The 21,775-nt window shown below is 39.4% G+C and overlaps 1 protein-coding gene across 3 annotated transcripts in view; it reads left to right on the top strand.

The window, feature by feature from the left end:
• The window catches only part of MYO16 (myosin XVI), a 438,909-nt gene that overhangs the window by 68,164 nt on the left and 348,970 nt on the right, over window positions 1-21,775 (top strand). The gene's annotated exons all lie outside the window — the stretch shown is intronic.

Here is a 21,775-nt window from a genome sequence, read left to right as displayed (position 1 = left end):
TATCTTTCCTCTAACCCTAAAGAGAGTAAGATTGTGCTTTCTTAAAATTAGAGGATTAATACTCCTCTTTCACAGAGATGCTGTCAGGAGAAATCTGTTGACTTAGAAGTATAGGCTGGCAGCCTGCCCTCTAGCTCAAGAAAGCATGGCACTGTGCCCAGACTCTTTCTCAGGGCTTCAAACTTCTTTCACGCGGCGCTGTGCAAAACCAGTTGCTAACCTTGGTTTTCCTGCAGAAGACCCATCTGTACTACCTAAAGGTTTCTGTTCTGTTCCTAGAATTTACTCCTGCTTCTCATTGTCAGCTTTTTTCCTGTAGCAAATGCATCTTAATATCTTATCCTTCTTACACTGACCAGCTTCCTTAATTCAGCTCAGCTGGTGCATGGCTTTTTCAACCTCGTAGTACTTCTTGATGAGCCTTAGGTAGGGGGTAGCTAATCCTCTGCTAATTGCTGGAACAGTGGTCTGGCTTGCCTTAGTATGGGTTCAGCCGTTCTGGAAAAAAGCTAGATGACTGGATGCTTTGGTAATGAGTGCTGTATAAATACTTTGAATCAGATTGTTTAGATGGGCTAATTTCCTGTTAAGTGATTGAATTGTCCAAAGTTTTCATCATGCTATAAACAAAGACCTTTCCAAAAATGGCATTTATTATTTTTTTCTATTGGAAGGAATTATGCTTTCTTGGCATTCACTTCCTAAAGAAGAAAAGGGATGAACAGTAAGCAAGGAGGTGACACTACCTAGTATGGGAGGAAAGGACAATACCATGCTCTTGGAATTTTAGAATGATCCAAAGTTAATAGTCAGTCTGACAGGCAATCAGAAGACACAACTTCTAAACGTAACTGCTTTAATTTTATTCATTTCATTTTCAAAATAGAACCCTGGAAAGATTTTACAAGATTGAAATTTGAAATAGTGTTATATACTCAATCTCTACAGATGGTGACTTTAAATCTAGTAAAATATATACTATGAGCTCTTCTGAGTAACTGAAGGAGGAAAATGTGCAGAAAGCTGATGCCAGTTAATGAAAGGTTTATCACAGACTCTTAAGCTTGCATCTTCAATACCTGCCTGCCTGACACTGCCAGTTCTTATATGGTGTATCTTGATAGTTCTAGGCAGGACATAAAGGCAGGTGGCACTGTAGCCACTTTCTTTGACAACATTAACGTGTCAGGTGTCACATTTTTGTTTGAATTTGTTCATCTGTCAAGAGAAACCAGAGCCCAAGTGAACACAGAATGCAGTTCCACTTACAGACAACTTCAAACAAGAACTATTTTAAGTATGTCACCCTGGGAGAGTTCAGCACCAATTATGACAGAGTTACATTAGTAAAGGTCTCGGAGTCATCAATAATTCTCTGATATCATCAGCTAAGTGTGTAGCAGCACCTGCCAAAAAAAGCTGTTAAAAAGTTGGGCATCGTCAGAAAAGATACTGAGAACAAGGCAGAATATATGCTCTGTATTTTGTTGTTGTGTAGAACTTTGGTGTGCCCATGTCTTGACAGTTGTGTCCAGGTCCAGTTTGCACAACCTAGGAACAATAGCAGAAGAACAGAGAGGGACTACTACATTGTTGAAGGAGAAAAAGCTGTTATTAAGGATTTAATTAACTTTCATCATTCTTTTGCTCAAAATGAATAATCTGAAGGATTGCAGATTATTCATTTTGACCAAAAGACTGGTGGACAGTTTTAACATTACAGAGGCAAAGCTTTTAGTACTGGAACTGCCTGACATTTGAACTTTGGAGGAGAGTGACTTAAAACAGACAAAAGCATTTTCTAGCAGAGGTGATTTTTTTTAAAAAAAATTTTCCATGAGAGCTTGATTGCAAATTCTAAAAGGACAATTTCCTGGGCAGTAGGCCTATGGACAAAACAGATAAAAGTACACTCTAGTACCCTTAATTCTGTGATGGTCAGTGTAATTATTTAGGGAACAAATAGAAGTTGGTATAGTGATCTTCCCTTTAGCTGCCTAGGAAGATGCCAGACCTGATTCTAGATGTTTCCTATGGTGCTAACCTGCTTCAGTGGTCTCTTTTAGAAGCTGTGTAAATTCAGGACTCCCGAATTGCTGCAGAGAGCTAACATCCATGACAGGTATGTGGGAAGCTTTCATAGGCATCACAAGCATTCAGTGTTCTGGATATTCTAAGGGAATCTCAGCCTAAATCCTTTCAGTCTGACTTACACTCTTTACTGGTTCACAAAATCATGAACAATAGACACCAGTCTTGCCTAAAAACCGTCACCTTTTGCAGTGAAATGTCCTTTCACTTGGAAATGTACTGTGTTCCAGACACTGAAGAAGCTCACCTTAGATACACAGGTTGTAGCTTATATAGCCACCTCATAATATCATACCTTCTGTTACTGAGCAAATTCATAGGGAGCAAGTTAGACAAAGAATCCTGTATTTATCTTCTTGATGTTAGGTTGGTGTGTAGTCTAAAGTAATTCAATTGCTGTTAGCATAAAAAGGCACCATCAGGCAAAATAACTGTATGCATTTGTAAGCTTTCTAAAGGCAAAGTAAAATGCAGTGGAAGTCAGTGTGAAAGGCATCAGGTTACAGTACTTTATAGGTTATAGTACTTTATTTAATTTATTATTCTGATCATATGCTCATACCAGACTATGTTAGACTTTTCATCACTCTAAAACTGATTCTGAGATGTAAATTTATTGGTTTGGAGCTTTTAATCTTTTTAGTTTGTTTGTTTGTTAAGGGTGTTGCAACCTCTTTCTTATAGGTAACTGTGGTGTAGCAGTTCACACTACTGTCCATGAGATGGTTTTCAAATGCATCTATCAAAGTATCAGGATCTATTCCTAGTTAATGATGAACATCTTTCCCTGGAAGGGAACATAGAATAAAGACCTGGAAAAATCCTTCAGTTGTGAAACTACCTAAGAATCAGTTGTCTGATAGATGCTTTTTAGGGGTCAGCTGAGAACACAGACTTCAACAACACAAAAATAACAAGTGTTCTTTCTTTGTCCTATGTGATATGACACTCGCTTGGTTGAATCACTGATATTGGCATCTCAATATTGATAAAAATTTCATAAATTAAGGCAAAGAACTTCTTCTTAACATCCGATCTGAATCTACCTACTTCCAGTTTTTCTCCATTCCCCCTAGTCCTGACATTGTAAAAAGTGCCCCACTTTCCTGTAGGCTCCCTTCAGATACTGGAAGGCCACAGTAAGGTCTCCAGAGAGCCCTCTGTTCCAGACTCAGTAACACCAACTCTCTCAGTCTGTCTTCATAGGACAGGAGCTCCAGCCCTCTGAGCATCCTCATGGCCCTTCTCTGGACACATTCCAGCTTGTCCATATCTTTCTTAAAAACAGATTTTTGTGAAAAAATACAATGAAGATATGGTAAATTGACCTTGCTTGGCTGCCAGATGTCCAACCAACTGCTCTTTCACTTGCCTTTTTTAACAGAACAGGGAGAAAATAAGAAAAATATTTTTTAGTCCAGCTAAAGACAGGGAGTTTGCTTACCTATTACCATCATAGACAAAACAGACCATGATGCCACCCCAGTAGCCTTACCTTGTAAATTGATTTAAAAAAAAGAAAGAAGGCGGCAGAAGAGGTCTTTAGAGCATAGAGCTGGCATGAAAATAAATAGATATAAGCACTCATTAACATATAAATTAAAGATCTTCAAATAGGGTATTGTCAGCCTGTGAAAAAGATTAATCTGTAAAAAACTATCCCCTCAGAAATGAGAATATATGTCATAAAGTATACAAGTCCTTTGGGAGAATGGTTTGTGGGAAAAATGAGACACAAATGGTAGCTTTTAACAACTAAATTAAAATAGCCTGAATGAAGTTGTGCCCTGGAGATGGGGAGAATAAAGTTCTTTGGAAGGCAAGTAGGTGGTTTAGTGGAAGAGGACTTCAGTGCAGGAAGGTAGACAGGCTTTATGTTGTTGAACAGACACTTTCCCTGTTTGGTCTTGATATCTGCTTCGCAGGGTGTAGAAGGCTGCTTACTAAGTCAGTCCGACTCACCAAACTGGCAATTAGCTAACTGGCCTCCACTCTCAAGACAAAGACCACAATGCTTTTCTATGGTATGAGAATAAGTTGTCAAAGAACTTCAGTGAGAGATCAGTAAGCACTTGAGCTGGTGCAAGAGAGGAGGTAATGTTACATTGAAGGGATAGGGGACAGGGATTGTGGAGAGTAGGGACATAGGTTATGAAGCAAGATATTCCCTTTCTAGTACTGACCTCCTTGTCAGGTCTGCTTTATTACATCACTTAATTCAATACTGAGAATGGCACAAGCACACGTGAAAGTCGTTGACTTGTTTAATGGAGCCTCAAATGGATCAGGTTGTGCAGCCATAATTGGTTCATAACAGTTCTGTAACTCTCTGATTCATCTTCCCGTGTGAGGCTTCCAGAGCTGTCAGACCTCTAGACACTCACAGTCAAGATAATTAAAAGCTTCAGGATTTTTGGCACTGGTGCAGGTTATTGAACAGGGTTGTCCAAAGTCCCTGCTCATGGCTAGCTACCCAGACTTTGGGGATGTTTGTACTCCAGGCTTCCAGTCAACTACTGGGAAGTCAGGCAGAATTTCAATTCAGCTTTTTGAAAACTAAATCCAATGTGGCCTATTAAATCAGGTTAGATTCAATTGATGACTGTTTCTACTGTGACTCTTGTTTTGCCAGAGAATTTCTGAGGGGCTCCATTTCTAACCTTGAAAATGAGTATTTATAAAGTCACTCTGAAGTGGCTGCCAAACTGGACTAGTGAGGGCAAAAGTAGTTTTAACATGCAATTTGAAATTATTCTAAAACCTGATATCTGAAAGAAACTAGGCAAGATGATACAGTTATCACTTGTCTTACTTATCTGTGCAATGTACTTTGCTCAAGGTTGCACCACATCACTGGGCTGTTCTCAGTGCCATGGTCTAGTTGACTGGCTAGGGCTGGGTGATAGGTTGGACTCGATGATCTTGGAGGTCTCTTCCAACCTGGTTGATTCTATGATTCTATGATTCTCATATGACAGTGTAGTAATGAAGAGCTGTGTCTTGGTAAGGCCAGACAGATAGATGTACAGCAGCTCAAACAGGCTGTCACAGGAAGGATGTGCCAGGAAAAGACATTCACGGTTTGGTTTTGTTGTGTTATTTGGCTTGTTTTTTAAAAAAGAAAAAACAAAACTTGGGGTGTGCTATAAATTGAAAATAAGACCTGACCCCACCTTTTTCTTTTCTTTTGTTGTTTTTCATTTCTTCCTTTTTATTGTTATCTGCAATCTTCTTTTATAATCCCTGTGTATCTTTGCTGTTTCTTCATTTCATTTCTGTATATCCTGCTCTTACTGATCTAGGTAATTACTAATTTCCAATTCACTCATGGTCTAGAGGCTTTTCTGTACTAAAGTACTTCTTTTTTAATTAACCAGAAGGGTATTTTCCTCTGCATTTCACTCATGAGATCACCAGCCGTGACTGCTTTGCGTTGTATTGCAGCTCTCCTAGAAGATGGTTTTACTGCTTTTCATATCTCTGAGATTCTTCACCTTAGCTGTTAAAAAATTCATAACCAAGCAGCTTTACTAGGTTATATTATTGCACTTGTATTATCCATAAGATTTTTTTTTTTTGCATTTCCTGGATTTTGCATCCTGAATTCTGACTTAAAAAAAAAAAAATCTTAGTTTTCATTGTATTTCCATTAAATTAGTTCACTTATGAAATATAAATCAGGTTTGTGTGGTTTTGTGAGTCTAGTTCCAAGGAAGAGCACAATGCAGTTGTGGTGGTTTGGGTGTTACCTGCCCCCCCACACTTTGAAATCTCCCAGACTAGACTCAGCCGGCTCTGGAAATTGAATGAAGCTTAATATTTACAGCTTAGCACAATATACAAGCAGATATTTACAGTACATACAGTTATAGACAGAGATATACAAAGTAAAAGGTAATACAGAAACACAACTCCCCTCCCAGAAACCTGAGTCCCCAGGAGGAGCTCCCAACTGCCCTTCCACCTTCTCCCACCTCTCTCTACCTTACCCTAGACATTGCCTTGTGCCCAAGGAAGAATAGGGGATCAGCCAGAGGGTTAGGAAGCAGGTGGATTAATCAGAGAGACAGCAGGTTAGGTTAGAGAGAGAAATGCAGCCCACAATCCAGACAGCGAGCGACTGTCTTATCTGTGTTTGTGTTCTTGTTCGTATACCTCTCAACAAGCCTATGAGTGAAGTAGACATCACCATTGTTTCCTTCTCACAGCCTGTAATCTAGTTCTTCTCACCAAAACATTCTAGCTAGCTTCAAACTAGCCCAGCAGTAAGAATGCCAGATATTATATTTGTAAGTTCTCACACTAGAAAGAGCTCATGTATCAAACTGACAATATAGAAAGGGCAATATTTCATGGAGATACCTTTCGTAAGACTTACTGAATTTCACTAACATGAATATTTTTTTAAAGGTTTAAAAGTCAACCATACAAATATGTCTAGATTGAATTGCTACTGGATCCAACAAACATCATTTGCTGTAGGGTAATTGAGTTTAAATATATATGATGTAAGTATAAAGTCATGTGGTAGATTTTTCTTCAGTGGTACCTTCCTTCTAGTAGGCCAGAGTGTTTATGTGAAGTGCATTTAACATATATACAAACTGAAGTTAATACTGATTTAGTTGGGGCAGTTAAGGAGGCAGAAATTATAAAATATGTAGTTAATTTTATTTCTGGAAAGCCTTGCCCACAACTGTGTACAAATTAGTTATTTTTGGGGTTCTAATTAATTCGGGAAAATCTTCACAAGGATGCTTATCAGCAATAGAATAATTCAGAAAAATCAGGAGATTTGGAAAGGTTGAGCCACAAAATGGCTTTGTCCCACTTACAGATAGGTGGCCTGGAGCCCTAGGGAGAGTCTGTTCTACTCACTGCAGTGGAGTAGAAGTTTCAAGAGAGTCCCTGGCTCCTTTGTGGCAGTGTTGGAACTGCTTGGCCATTGAGAGCCTTCTAGATCTACCCAGGGTGCTGGGAAAGAGTCAGATGATCTCTGATCTGATCCTGGTTCCTCTTGGCACAGAGGTTTGCAGAGGTGCAGGCAAGATCTTGCAGATGTGCAGAGAGCACGAAGTCGGTGGCACTTCTTGCCATGTCATGAGGCACTTAAATGCCTTCTCCTTGGAAACTTGAGGCACTTAAGTTTCCAGGTAGTTCAAGCCCAAAATAGCAGGGCTAAGCTGGTCTGAAGCATGAGGCAGAGCAGAACGCGTTGTCCAAGAGCATTGAGGCAGAAGCAGCATGGCAGAAGCAGCACAACTGCTTGCAACTTAGCTCAGTTTATACTATTTGCCTGTGTGCAGTGGCTGCTTTGGCCACAGAGATTCACCAATCAAAATGGCATTTGCAAAACTGACCATATTAGGTGAACCCAGGGCTTGCTCACCCTTATTTTTGGGCAAGACACCAACAAGTACCAAAACACCTGTAGATACCTGTTTATCACTTTGGGAGGGGACACGATGGCCCAAGCCTCTGTTTCTCCCCTCCATCCACCCACCCTTGCTTCCCCCATCAGCAGAAGTGTGGGGCAAGCCAGGACATGTTTTAGGCCTATTAGCCTTCTGGGACAAATACTGAGAGAGTTTTCTGGTAGAATTTGACCTTTTAGAAAGTTTGTTCTAAATGTGGTGGCATGCAGCAACTGGTGTTAGGAAGACTAGTTAAAGAATAGTGTGAGATAATTACTGAAATCTGCTTCACAATCAATCAATCTATTACTTGTTTGTGTATTTTTGTTCCCAATGATTAATCCTGTGGGCCTGGGGTTTTTTTGCTGTTTGCTATTTCATATTATATTTTAGTATTAAATGCCAAGTGTATTTCTAATGACTTACTACATTTTTAACTATGATATTACTGTATTTTATTCAAGAGGTTTTTAGGCCCAGCACTGGACACTTGTGGTTTTGTTTTTATCTCTAGAGTGCTATTGGCAGGAGCATAAAAATGTTGACAAGGGTAAGAGCTCAAAATTGTTGAGGCAATGTACTAGCACAATGCATTTGGCATCACTTTTTGAGGAGGAAGTAAGGGCAATATATCCTTCCTAGCTTTGCATTACATAACTTCAAAGGGAGATTGATCAAGTACTCTTAAGAGGAATTAATTAGATGCTGCTCAGACTATGTAGGGTTCTCAGAATGCTAGAAAAATAGCTGGAGAGTAGGTGAGTAACAAGAGAAGAATGTGTGTTTGTCCTGCTTTTACTTCTCCTTCTGACCCCAGCTGGAACTAGATGGTTGACTAAATAGCTCAGTACTCTGTTAGTGACGTGCCTGCATCCCCAAAAGGTGCAAGGAGAAGAGTGTAGGGTATAATGATTCTTCTCATTCCTGAGGGCACACTTTGTCTTGCATGGGTTCTTCAAAATGCAAATTTTTGATGAAAATTATCCTCTGAAGTTGTTCTTCAATAGAACTTTCTCAGAAGCATTATTAAGTTAATCTGCTACTCTCTCTACCTCTGAGCACTTCACTCTGAAATTCTCTTGCATGTATGACTCATACATAAAAGGCTTGTGTAATTCGCTTTTGGGGAAGACAGCTGAGGTGCAGTGAGATGTCTGAAGTGCAGAAAGTTTGTGTCAGAATGGAGGAATTAGGGAATTTAATGACCATATAAACTACTTGGAACTCACTTTCTTATGTATATGCTTATGCTGCACAGTGCTAGTAGTCTGTAATTCAGATCCTGGCTGAAGCAGGCTCCTGGAAATGAATCCTGATGTATGAAGCAAAGATGCCCAGTTTAGTCTCAGGTCTAAACAGGAAGTGCAATGAATACAGTTAGACCTTTACATGATTCCTGAAAAAAAGCAAGCAATGTGTAAAATACATTATCAGTACTGAACTTGATTTGGAGGGAAGCCTAAACAAATAGAACTTAATTCAAAAGTGTTGAGATGGCAATTCCTAAGACACTGACCAGAACAACTGATACTAAAGGATTCCTGTAGATGTATAGGAGTGCAAACATGTCTATTATTTTTCTTTTTTGTGCTAACCTTGAAATAATTTTTTGGCTGAAAGTTTTAAGTGCATGGTCCTTCATAAATATATGCTTGTTGGTTTTAAGACAAATATCAGCCTGGAAGCAAAGTAGTTTTCTGTAAAATTGCCAGTGGAGAAGAAAAAAATATACAATATTTTATCTATAAACTGTCCACTGAAATGTGGCTCAAGATGAGACATGGATCGGTTTGGAAGCTCAGGTGCACTCATGTCACTTTGAATTCTTACTCTTTGCTTTAAAATTGTTTGGTGGAAACTAGCATCACGGTAATAAGGATCTCAATGAGACTGTGCAGTCAGATGTTGATCGTTACTTGTCACTACTAAATAAGGGAATGAAAGTGGTGAATTGCAAGTTCCAGCTTTTTTGATGGCCTGTGCCATTAGAAATTGATACTGCACTCCCATGAAACTTGGAAGTTTTTTTGTGAAAAGCAGAGAAAGGGAAGGAAAAAAAAGAAAAGCTGACTGGCTTTCATTCATCGGCACCAGATAGTCAAAATGATGTTATGCAAAACTGGGACTGAAACAATAGTGAGATGACATTGAGTAATCCTTTTGTCTCAGTACTCTGTCTCACCTGGTTGCTCTTACATACCTTTGGATGTTGCCATCTGCACAAACATTTTGACAGTGAGGAAAGTGTTGGTAGAAGGGAGCAGAGGTTGAATGAAGCATGGCTTGTCAAGCTGTTGTTCGTATACTTGTGTTGTAGTGTTCCTGTAGTCCTACTCCCTTATTTGTTTAGGTTGGCTCCCTGGCCAGAATATGCTGTCTTTCCCTTGTAGCCAGTATACTTGAGTTTATTCCTCAGAGGAAGGGTTATTTTACATTCAGGTGTTACCTGTTTGCATGTTAAGGATGTAGCAGAGGAGCCTACACAGACCCAAGTGCCAGGACATGCTCCTAGGTTCTGCAGTTCTGGCGTAGCTTCTCTATTTTCCTGGATAATTTAATCATTCATTAAAACATGAATTTTGTATATTGGCTATGATTAAGAAAGGAATGGGCAATGGTACCTGCAAGTGCTGACAGTAAGACACTCGTTCCTTCATTGGGTTCTTTCTCCAAAGCAGTTCTGAGAAAGTTTTTTGGGGACTTTTGGGTGAGTGCACAATAGAAACTAATGGGAAGGTGAGGGGAGAGTTACACAGTTAGAATCAGGTGTAAACTGTCCTGAAGGAGGATTTATAAATCCCTCCTACGTTCTTTACAGTGACCCTGTCAAAGTGCTAGGCTAATTAAGTGAGGTTGTATCCTAGGTCATCAACTTTACATAAGCTTTACTTTGTAACCAGCATTCACGTGCTCTGTGTTCTTGACAGCTAAGCATTTATTAATCTGTGCTTTATCAATTTAATGATACTTTGTTTCCCCTATTACTGTTTTGCACTCATTGTATCAAAAACCCTTGGTCTGATCTTGAGAGTCAGATCATATGTCACCACCCAAAATGCAGTCAGTCTTTTTGTACTGTTTTCCAATTATGTGGAGTCAATCTCTATTTTCTCATTTAAAACAAAAGTGCTTTATACTATTTGGATAGAAAGGAAGCAGTTTGTCTTGTAGTTAATTTATTTCAAGTGTTCATAATTTTCTTCTGTTTGCTCAGAGGTCAAAAAAAGGCCTATGAAGAGCTGTATGCTTAAAGAGGCTTTTATTAGAGCGAGTTAGTGTGTGTTACTGTACAGAAACTTCTGACTGCAGGTCAACTGTAATCCAAAGACTGCATGAAGTTAGGTTCTGTCAAGCTTGCTGTTTCAGAGTGACTATTGTCATATAAAAAAGATAGAGTAAATACTCTTTCCTGCAGCATGTGGTTTTACTGTAAGCATCTATAGTAGGTACTGTAAAGTGCAGGGTAAAGTTGTCCATGTGTTTTCCAACCATTTGATTTATTTTCAGCTGAGAAGTACCTTACTTTTCCCATTCCCTTTGTATATGACAGATGAGTATCACTTTCATTATTTTTTTTACTCAAAGATAAGCTAGGATTCTTTCAGTCTTTCTTTGGAGCCAAGAAGGAGTACTTCAGGCATGTGTAGTGCTTGAGCTCATATTTTAGAAAGAAGAAAAACAAGTTTAAAGATGCTTCCCATAAGCTTAACCGGCTGCCATTTTCCATGGCAGTTTGCTAGCTGCTAGGAAAACAGAAGTGGGCCCTTTGGAGCTATTATTTTGACAGCCTTATGCTGAAGTTTTTGCCTTAGAATTGCTGCAGAATGCAAAGTTGTCTTACATTGATGCAGCTTGGCATATTTTAAGGTTTTGTGTTTGCTTTCCATGTGAATGATCTAGAAAAACTCCGAAGAAAGTAGCCATGTGTCACGTCTTTGGCAAACACGTCCCTCGCTGTTCTTTGTTTTCAGACAGCAAGCTGAAAACTTGTTTTGTTACTCTGGGTTATGATGTTCATGCAGTCATTGCTATTTGATAAAGTTGCATCTAGATGGTTATTTTTGTATGTAACCAGATTTTTAAGCTGATAAAAGAATATTCTTGGTACTTGTAAAACTGTCAACCAGTGATACAGTATGTGTGAGTTTTATGGCTTATAAAATCAGAACAGCTTTGAATAAGACACTTTCTATAGAACTGTGTCTAAGAAGGGAAGGGATTTCTGGTGGCTTTTTTTTTTCTTCTAAGTCAAAACTCTTATACCTGTTCTATTGCTTTATCTCTCTGTGATGGCACTTCACAAAGAAAATAGGAGTTTGTGTGTATTTCAGTTACCCTAAAGAGTCAGTTAATCTCCTGTTTCAACGTGATTTTTAAATTCCTTTTTTTTTTTTTTTAATAGACTTGTCATGCAGGTATAGTTGGGTTGGCAGTGTTCTTTGTACCGCAGTTCAATTTAGAACTCACAGCAGTGTTTTCAAATCCGAAATTGCTTTCTCTTCTTTTGTCATGATTGTGTAGAAAAGTGTATCTTTTCATTACTGGAAAGTGTTAGAAATATGCCAGAGTGTGACTGTAGAATGCTGTGAATCTGTCACTGGAACAGTCTGTGGGTCGTGCTGGGTTTCTTTTGTTTTGTTTTGATTTTTATTCTCTTTTATTTTGAATCCTGTCTTACTTTAACCCTTCATTTCCTTGGTGTTGTTGGGGTTTGCTTGTTTTTTGGTGGTTGGTTGTTGGTTTTTTGTTTGTTTTGGTTTTTTTGTTCTTTTTTCTTAAATAAGTTTAAGGCACTAGACTCTTTCAAGCCAAGCTAGGAAAATGCTTCCCAATGAGAAAACTTGTGTTCTGTTTAAACCTACTCACCCAGAACACAGTAACTGGTTCACTTCTAGTCCAATGTTTCTTGCAGTGTGCTGAGAGTTTGTAGTAAACTCGTAGCAGTGCTTCAATATTGTCTTAAACAAACACCCAAACCAAAAAAGAAAACAATCACAACCCCATAATGTATTTTAAAATACATGAGCATTTGTTAGAGAAGGGGGAACCATTCTAAACAGTTCCATTCTGGTTAGTTGTACCTTGCTGCTGAAATTGCATTTAAAAAGGAATCACCTTGGTTGCTTAGTCCATGTGTTTCCTTCCTGTCATGTACTTCTGCAACAGTTACAAGCTGTTAATTAAGTATGGTCTTCTAATGCGTATTTGATCATTTCCAGAGATAATTTTACTAGTTTGTGGAGTATGCTAAAGTGAGAGAAAAATAAACCACTGGGGTTTATTTTTTTTTCCTCAACTGTTCCACTCATTGCCCTTCACTATTACCATTTGCTGTCTGTGATACAGGAAAATTTAGTAGGGTTAAAAGATATTCCTGGACTTTGAAGAAATGTGGGGTTTTTTATGTGTTGTTTCCAGAATAATCTTTCAGACCCTTAGGACTGACCATCAGCATAAATGGTCTACTTTCCTGGTGTGGGAGGTGGTGCTGCACTGGGCAGATGGAGCTGGATCAGGGATGCCAAACTGCCCAGAAGAGATGGTGTACAGGCTGGGCACAGGCTTTTAGAGTGGGGACTGGCAAAGTATGCATTGTGTGAAGTTAGCTTCCAGGGAGAGGTGGACAGTAGCAATGCCACTACAGGTGCCAAGGCAGTTGATGATGCAGCAAGGAGCTAAAGCCTTGTATCGATTGTATCCAGTCAGAAAGCATTTGAATGAGTCACATGAAAAATATGAGCCCTGAGAAGCCCAGAGTTAGCTTTTAAATGGATCTAGGTATTTCTGACGTTGAGTTCAGAATTTCATAGGTATGTGAACTCACTTCTCTCCATTGACTTGTACCACTATCATATTTTCATCTTGTCTACATAAACGGGAAGCCAAGTCTTGATGTTTACACTGTGAAGGAATAAAAGCAGTGGAGGAAGTTGACTTTGCCTTTTTATTTGTACAAATCCAGAGTAAATGAAGCTAGAAGTATATACTAAAGTGAATTAAGATTCCCCTGATGGCTAAGGTAATTGGAGGACTTTTTCCCAAGAACTAAGGATTGTAGTGTTTATTTCTATGCTGCTATGGAGAGTGTTCCCCAGGTGTCTTTGAGGGTAGTCTCCTGTGTATTACCTGCCTCCTAGGAATTGGGCCTAAGGAGATTATTTAGCATGTCTCTGGGAAAATTTTCAGTGCATCTCTAGTTCAGAGCACCTTGTAGAGGACATTTAGCAGAAGAATGAATTAGACTTGCTGTTTCCTACAACATCCGTTTGTCCTGTGTGTCAGGACAGGAATGGTGGTGATGATAGAGAAAGGAAATAACATGTAGTCTTTTCTTTTGGGATTGTTGCTGTATGCTATAATGTCTTTTATACAAGGGAATGAGGGATTTGTAAGAGTGGTTCAGTATGAGCAGTATGCTCACTAAGTACTAAGTGATTATGTTACATTACTGGGCACTGCTATGAAATACAGAGTAGGGGTAAATATGAAGGAGGTTATACTAGGAAATTATCATAAAGTAATCCTATTGGAATTTCCCCTGCTGGTTATATTTTGAGGAGGGAGACCAAAGGAGAGTGTTTCTCAGCATCCTAGATGTGTTGAACAGAACTTACCTGCTGTGAAGCCAAATATTCAATATATGTCATAATGATCCTTTAATTTGTGCATAATGACTGTGTAATACTAACAGCAGCTCAAATAGGTAACCAAAGGGACCTCTGTGGAAAACTGCATCATGATTAGCTCATTTGTCATTAACTGTGTATGGAATTAATGTGGATTGAGAATCACATCACATTGCTAGCAAGCCATCTGACAAAGAACATCTCTCGCTGTATAAGAGCTAAAATCAGCAAAGCAAATGACATGACTTGATATAGCTGCTGACCTAACGTTCCTTAAGCATCTGAGAAGCGTGATAATTCCAGTGCAAACACATGTGCTTGTGTCTCCATTATGCATAGTTTTAAATAACCCCTCCCCCTTTTTAAAAATACTTGAATAGTTAACTTGTTGGCAGCAGAGTTTCAAACACTGTTTGCTGTGACAGCTGTTTGGAAACTGGCTTCGTGGCAGGAATGAAACAGCAGACTTCTGACAGGTTGGCAGCAGGTCTTGGCAACAAGAATGAGCTAACAAAGGGGAATGACCATGTCAGTGCAGAGGATCCCAGGTGCTAAAGCCTCGTGGCTGTGTGGTAGTTAACATTTGGTGCTGTGTTGTCTGCTAGCTGAAGAATGTGGAAAGTACAGATTAAATTTTAGAAACAGGCAGAGGCCCAACGCTGATTGGATTTGGACATGTAGCAATTGTAAGCAGCTGGTCTGCTGTGGTTTAAGCTTATTATGTCCAGTTTAGCTTCACTGTTGTTTTGACCTTTTGGTTTTGACTTTGTTATGATATGTAGCCTACTGTCTGTCTTTGGATGCTTAAACTTGCAGCACCTCAGAACAAAGACTGAGGCTTTGATCACTCCTTGAGGCCCCATTTAAAGTTAATATAGTTAACAGTGTTTAATAATATACTTCTGTAGAACTGGAGTATATATTTTTTTTATCCTTCTGCCACTTTGTGTTTGCCCTTTATGAGTATTTCACCAAAAGCAGTAGGATCTTTTTATAACCTAGAATGTACTTTTGGAAGCTCATCGTTGTAGGGAAATCATTCCCAGGCAAAAATACGATTTTAATGGATGTACAAACAGAGTGCAAGCTTAAGCATCTGATGGGATGTAGTTGGGAAAAAAAGGCCTCAGACAACTTGTAAAAGGGATGTGAGCAAGCTCCCAAGTTTCAGTTAAATCCTATCTCAAACTTTGCAGTGATTTTCATTTGAATATGTCATTTCACTTGAGTTTGAAAGTGATATAAATTAGAAAACAAACAAGTTATATTCCAGTCTGAAGAGTGCATGAGTGTTGTGGCTTAATTGCAACTAAGTGCTACACAGCTGCTCACTTGTTCACTCCTTTCCAGTGGGATGGGGAGGAAAACAGGGAGGGGGAAAGTATAACTTGTAGGTTGAGGTTTGTGCAGTTTAATAGTTTAAGTCAAATGAAATAAATACATATGACAGTTACAAAAAGAGACACCTCTCCCCCCGCCCCAAAAGACAAAATATGCAAAAAGCAATTACTCATCACCCACTGACCAAGAGCCAGCTGGTCCCTGAGCAGTGATCATATCCTCCTGGCCAAATTCTCACAGTTTATATGCTGAGCATGATGTACTATGGTATGGATTTTACCCCTTTAGCTTGTTTGGGTCAGCTGCCCTAGCCCTGTTCCCTTTCATCTTCTTGTGGACTTGCTTGCTGCCTGAGCATGGGAAACTGAAAAGTCCTTGACTTAGGATAAGCACCACTTAGCAACAACTAATGCATCCATGTGTTACCAACATTATTCCCACACTAGATAAAAAACACAGCACTGTACCAGCTACTAGGAAGAAAATGAATTATAACTCTGGACAGCAAGAGAATGCTGTAGACTTTGACACCGCTGTTATCTTGTTCAGGAAGTGAAGAAGAGTAGGAGAGGTTGGGCAGAATTTGTAAGATCACAAAATTAGTACTGCAGCTTTTAATTTCCTTAATAAATATGAAAACCAGAGGGCTGGGCCTGGGATGCTTTAGGAAAAGAAAGTACTAGATCTTTAAAAGAGGGGAAACAGAAGCCACACCAGTGTGGAATCCTGTCCATTCAGTAGCCATCCTGAAGATACTACCAGGAAAGGAGCCTTTAACTTGTACCCTAAGTGGTGATAACAGTAGGCTGTAGTGAACTCTAATGAAAAATATGCACTTGACTGGCAGTTTTCTAAATTGTATTTGTGTATTGGTCTTGTTGTAGTGTCCTGTTCTTGCATTGTATGAGGTGCAGAAGTGCTGTTCATGCAAATAAAATCTCCTTGTCTGTCTGTCACGATCCCCCATCTTTTTCACAGTGATACTGGAAGAGATACAATACAAATGTCCAATATAATGTTTACCTTGTATTAGATTTATTAGCTGAATCTACTGGGATTTCTATTTTGCAGGAAATTCTTCTAAAAATCCTACACCTTCCAGAAACAAGAACTCCACAGAAATAAAACTATTTAGGAGTAAGATCATTTGTTCAATTTCTGTGGGAAGCTGAAAAACCAAGACTAACATTGTTGTCTCAGCCCTTGTCTCCCAATTCTCTCAGGCTACTTGCTCACTGTCATCTTTATCAGGAGTCAGACAGTCTTAGGAGCTGGGACCTGCAGCACAGGGAACTTCTTGAGACAGTGACCAGCATGACACTTCTGTGGCAGAGCTTTCCTGGAACTGCAGTCCATAGAGACCTCAGGATTTGTGATGTGGAGGCTGTCCAGATGGCAGGACTGCCTGGAGACACTGCAAGCTTTGTTCCCTTTCAGGTCACCAGCCAAGCTGGCAGGAAGCATGGCAGCCTTTTGATAGTACCTGCTTCTCCTGCAGCCAAGTCATTTATCGATCATCACACTCTTGTCTGTTCTGCAGTTTTGTTGTATTTTGACTAGAAATTCTATTTTTGGACCTGGAAAATTCCAAAAAGAGGTTCACTTATGTATGGAAATTTCTACAGAATTTTCTGTTTTCATTGAATTGGCATTGTGCCCAAATCCCTGCCCAGTTCCTTTTTATCCTTTTTGTAGCATGAGCTGCTGCATGACCATCAGCTACAGTTCTCCATAGGGAAATATCTGTTCCAAAAACATCCCTTTTGATCTATATGGAAATTAAGCAAGAGAGAAAAGCTGGCTCTTATGCTTTCCATACAGGCTTATGTTTGTCTGACATCAAAATATGGGCCTGTCACAGTAAGGCTTCCTTATTACTCTAAGTTTTCTTTGAAAAGCTGGCTCTCAGTTTTTGTCATTTAACTTTCATATTTACTTTTCCCCCTCTTCTCTCTACTTATGGTGTTACCTGCTGCCCTTTTCTTTGTATTTTATTCTCTTAAGACATTAAACTACTTCCACTTGAAATTAGAAGTCAGACACGTACAGCCAGGCTTCTGCAACGGAGGGATAATTAATTACTGCGAGATGATATCTTTCCAAAATGAATATTGTTTATCAATTTTGATATTCGGAACTCTCACCACCCTCAACCACTAATTTTATTAATAATCAGTTCTTTGCACAGTCATGGAAACTTTATACAGATAATAACTAGATCTAGAGATAACTTGCAAAAATATAGAAACATTAATGGGACTGGAAGAGAAGGTTCTTGCCATAAATATACCACTTGCGGTCAATATACTGCTTGTCCACTAGATGCACTCAAGGAGCTCCTTTCTGCTTATGGCAGAAGGCTGGCAGAAGGCAGTGGTGAATTGCAAGAGGCTTTAAGTATTTACTCATAAAATATCTCTCAGCTCACGGGACTAGCTACAGCTTCAGACAATACTCAAAGTGTTTTTAGGGAATTCTGTTACTGTCTTGTCAGTTGCTGCGGCTTCTGATTCTTCCCAGGCTTCACAGAGTGCTGGGGAAAGAAGGCAGACAATCTCTGACCTGGTCCTGATTTCTCTGGGCAATCTGTATATCTTCAGGACTTCCTGCCCTGACAGGAGACTTTCAGGTGGAGGCAGGATATGCAGCTGTCGTGCTGGCTGTGCAGGCCAATTGCATAGAGGCATTTAAAAGCCTGTTCCTGGTAAACTTGAGGCAGTGGAGTTTCCAGGCAGTTCAGGATGCATGGAGGCAGTGTGCAATGACAGCAAGCAGCAGCAGGCATGAATACAATGGCAGAGCACACTGTGTTACCTGCTCATCTCTTTTTATCAATGTAGCCCAAGACTAATGGACCTTTGGACACAGAATAGCCAATCAGAATGGCAGTTATCCAAGCCTGACCATATTAGGTGAAGCCATAGACTTGCTTTACCTAAATTTTGGGAAAGCATAGGCCTTGCACAAGGCAGGCACAAACTACACATGTGTGTACCTTGTTTACCACGGGAGCAAAACAAGTTCTGGACAGTCCAGAGTCCTTAGACTCAATGGCTCCAGATTCATTTTCCTCTTTCCCGTGGTTGCTTCTCCCCAAGACAGACGGAGGGAGAGCACAAAAGCATGTCTGAGCAAGCCAGTACATGTATAAGCCTATTTTGGCCTACCAGGCCTACCATGACAGCTCCAAGGTTCCAAGCTTTGATTATTTGTTTATTTTCATGAATGTTAATGAAGTGTTAAGGGTGGTACTGCAGTGTAACAACTTTGGGGTTTTTTTCCTCAAAAAAGTATGTGTGCCAAAGACTGTTTGAGTGTTTAGGGTTTGGGTTTTTTTGTTTGTTTTTTTTTGTGAAATCATCTTTATAGAGATGCTTCTAGTCTGAAGGCAAATCATTTATGATGCTTCGTGGTGCTGGAATGGTTTGCCAAAATGAATGCTGGAAATAGATTGCATTGATTGACCAGGAATGGGAGGATACCCAATTAAGATTTGACTAGAACTTGAGCTGCAAAAAAAGGTGATTGGCAACACATTTTAAACAAACTTCAGAAGGGTGACATCAGTGATGAATATTTGACAAAGAAAATGACTGTTTCAGAGAGCAAACATGTGATTCTTTGGTTTTTGCTATGCCAGAGAGATTAATGTTACGACATTATAATTATAATTTGTTGTGGCAGCTATATTTAACATCCATTCTTTCTTGCTTCTTAATCTTTACCTTATGTGTGCTTTGTAATGAGGCATCAGGATTCTGAGTAGGGTTTGTTGTTACTGTATTTAGAGAATATCATAGAATCAACCAGTTTGGAAGAGACCTCCAAGATCATCCAGTCCTATCTAGCACCCAGCCCTATTCAGTCAACTAGACCATGGCACTAAGTGCCTCATCCAGGCTTTGCTTGAACACCTCCAGGGACTCCACCTCCTCCCTGGGCAGCCCATTCCAATGGCAAATCACTCTCTCTGCCAAGAAATTCTTCCTAACATCCAGCCTAGACTTTGCCCTGGCACAACTTGAGACTGTGTCCCCTTGTTCTCTTGCTGGTTGCCTGGGAGAAGAGACCAACCCTCAACTGGCTACAACCTCCCTTCAGGTAGTTGTAGACAGCAAGAAGGTCCCCCCTAAGCCTCCTCTTCTCCAGGCTAAACAACCCCAGCTCCCTCAGCCTCTCCTCGTAGGATTTGTGTTCCAGGCCTTTCACCAGCTTTGTTGCCCATGTTCCAGCACCTCAGCATCCCTATATTGAGGTTATAAACACAGGCCTTGTTTCTATCATTGGTTGTCCTCTGAAATAATTGCTTGCTGTACTTTAAACCACATACAAATCTTACTGGGATCGAGAGTCACTTTTTTGCCATTTTTTTGGCAAAAATTTGAATTGCAAGTTCACAAAATAGTTTATAAACTGTCTTGAAATTGAACAGATGAACCTTATTGTACCTGTTGTCCATGAGTGTATGCCCTGGTCTATATATTCTTTTCAATCTTTTTTTACTGGTTTTTTTTTTTTTTTTTTTGGAGGTGTCCTGAAATCTCTGCAGTGCTTCTTTAACTGTATCTGAACACGTTCCTCTTGGATATTGGGGTAGATGGGGTTTTTTTTTGTCTATTTGCTGAGAGAAAAAAAAGCTTGTGCTGCAGATTCTACTGTCAGACTTAATGAAACACATCTGACAAGCTACTTGTGCAAATGACCAGATATTACAAGTTCCCAGTGGCATAATTTTTAATTCATATCCTTAGTGCCCCCAAACTGAGGAGAACATCCCTGTGTGAGCCCACCTGCCGGCTTCTTCCTGCTAAGACAGTCTTCATCTGCCTCATGAATGCTGAATTAACCTTTAGAGCACCCTTCCATGTGCCCAGAAATACTTAAGCCTAGCACACCAGGATTTTACTGATTTGGCAAGTCTCTTGCTTTGACGAGAAGACTGTAGGCCTTGCTCCACCTTCTTTCCTGTGGTGTCTATGTTTCAGAATTTAGCACCTTCATAATCTTCCTCCATGAATGAATTTTCCCTACCTGACTTTGCTGATGCTGTTCAATTTACCAGATTTGTCTGATGTGTGTGATCCCAGGGTTAAGGGGAGGCTATGACTTAGGGCAGATGCCACACATTAACTGTGTCACTGCTATCTTAGCCCTTCCATCACTGATCTTCATGGGGCTCCAAGGCACACATCTTCATTGACTTGGAAAGATGAATTGCTCAGTCTTGCCTCACAGGTCACGCCACCTTTAACAGCATATTTTCTGTCATTGAGCCTGAGCATTTCTATTGCTCTCACTGAGCCTTTACTCTCAGATTTTTCCATGTCTTTCATTCCTTCTTTTATTTGTCCCAGATGTTACTTGGGCATCATGTGTGATTTTTATCAAAAGGTGTTAATACTTTTCTAGTCAAGTGGAAAATTCTTTCTCTGACATCATTGCCCTGTGGTTTCAGTTAGGAAACTTTCCTTCCTTCATTTACTAATGTATTCTATCCTGACAGATAAAACATCCTTCCTTAACACTGTAAACAACAATAACTAATGAAATCCAATTGTATTATGCAGGTTTAAAGATATCAGCAGTGTCAGCCATGAGGTAAAAAGAAATGAAATGCAAATTTATTGGTTAATTTAGTGTTTTGTATTTTTCTACACAGTCTTTGTGATTTGAAGGGTGTTAAGCATGTCAGAAAGCATGCTGAATGCAGGAGCAATGTTAAAAGCATAGGAAGTAGGCTGAGGACACTTGGAGGGCAGAGCTGAAAGTGTCAAACTGAAATCAGAATTTCTTCTATTATTAATAGGAGTCACACCCAGTACTTCCCTGTAATATAGAATATGCCAAATAATATATATGTTGAGTTTAAAAATGGTTTAATTTTTCCAATAACAGAAAAAAAACCATAGCTTATTTCTTTATATGAGCAGCAAATAAAATACTCAGTCAAGAGCTCTTCACATACTTTGTAGGAATAAATAACTTTGGAAAGAGGTAATGATGTTTTTCTTCATGTGAAAGAAAAAAGAAAAGGTAAACCAAGAAAATCAAGTAACACATTATACAAGTTGCATTTTTTTTGTTTTACATGTATGTGATTTTGCTAGAAAACACTTGGATATTTACATAGCCTGTATGTTTTCAGAAAACTAAAGCTTCTTCAAATCTGTTCAAGTCACTTAAAAATGCAAAGATACTATAGAGGCTGATTTGCACTCCATTTTCTGCAATGTCCTTGTGTTTATGATTTTCCTGCTTTGTGCTAAGGATGCTGTGGAATGGGAGAGGTATATTCCCATTGCT

The sequence above is a fragment of the Pogoniulus pusillus genome, chromosome 5 (genome assembly GCF_015220805.1).
Source record: "Pogoniulus pusillus isolate bPogPus1 chromosome 5, bPogPus1.pri, whole genome shotgun sequence".
Taxonomy (NCBI): domain Eukaryota; kingdom Metazoa; phylum Chordata; class Aves; order Piciformes; family Lybiidae; genus Pogoniulus; species Pogoniulus pusillus.
This window is presented reverse-complemented; position numbering and strand designations above follow the sequence as displayed.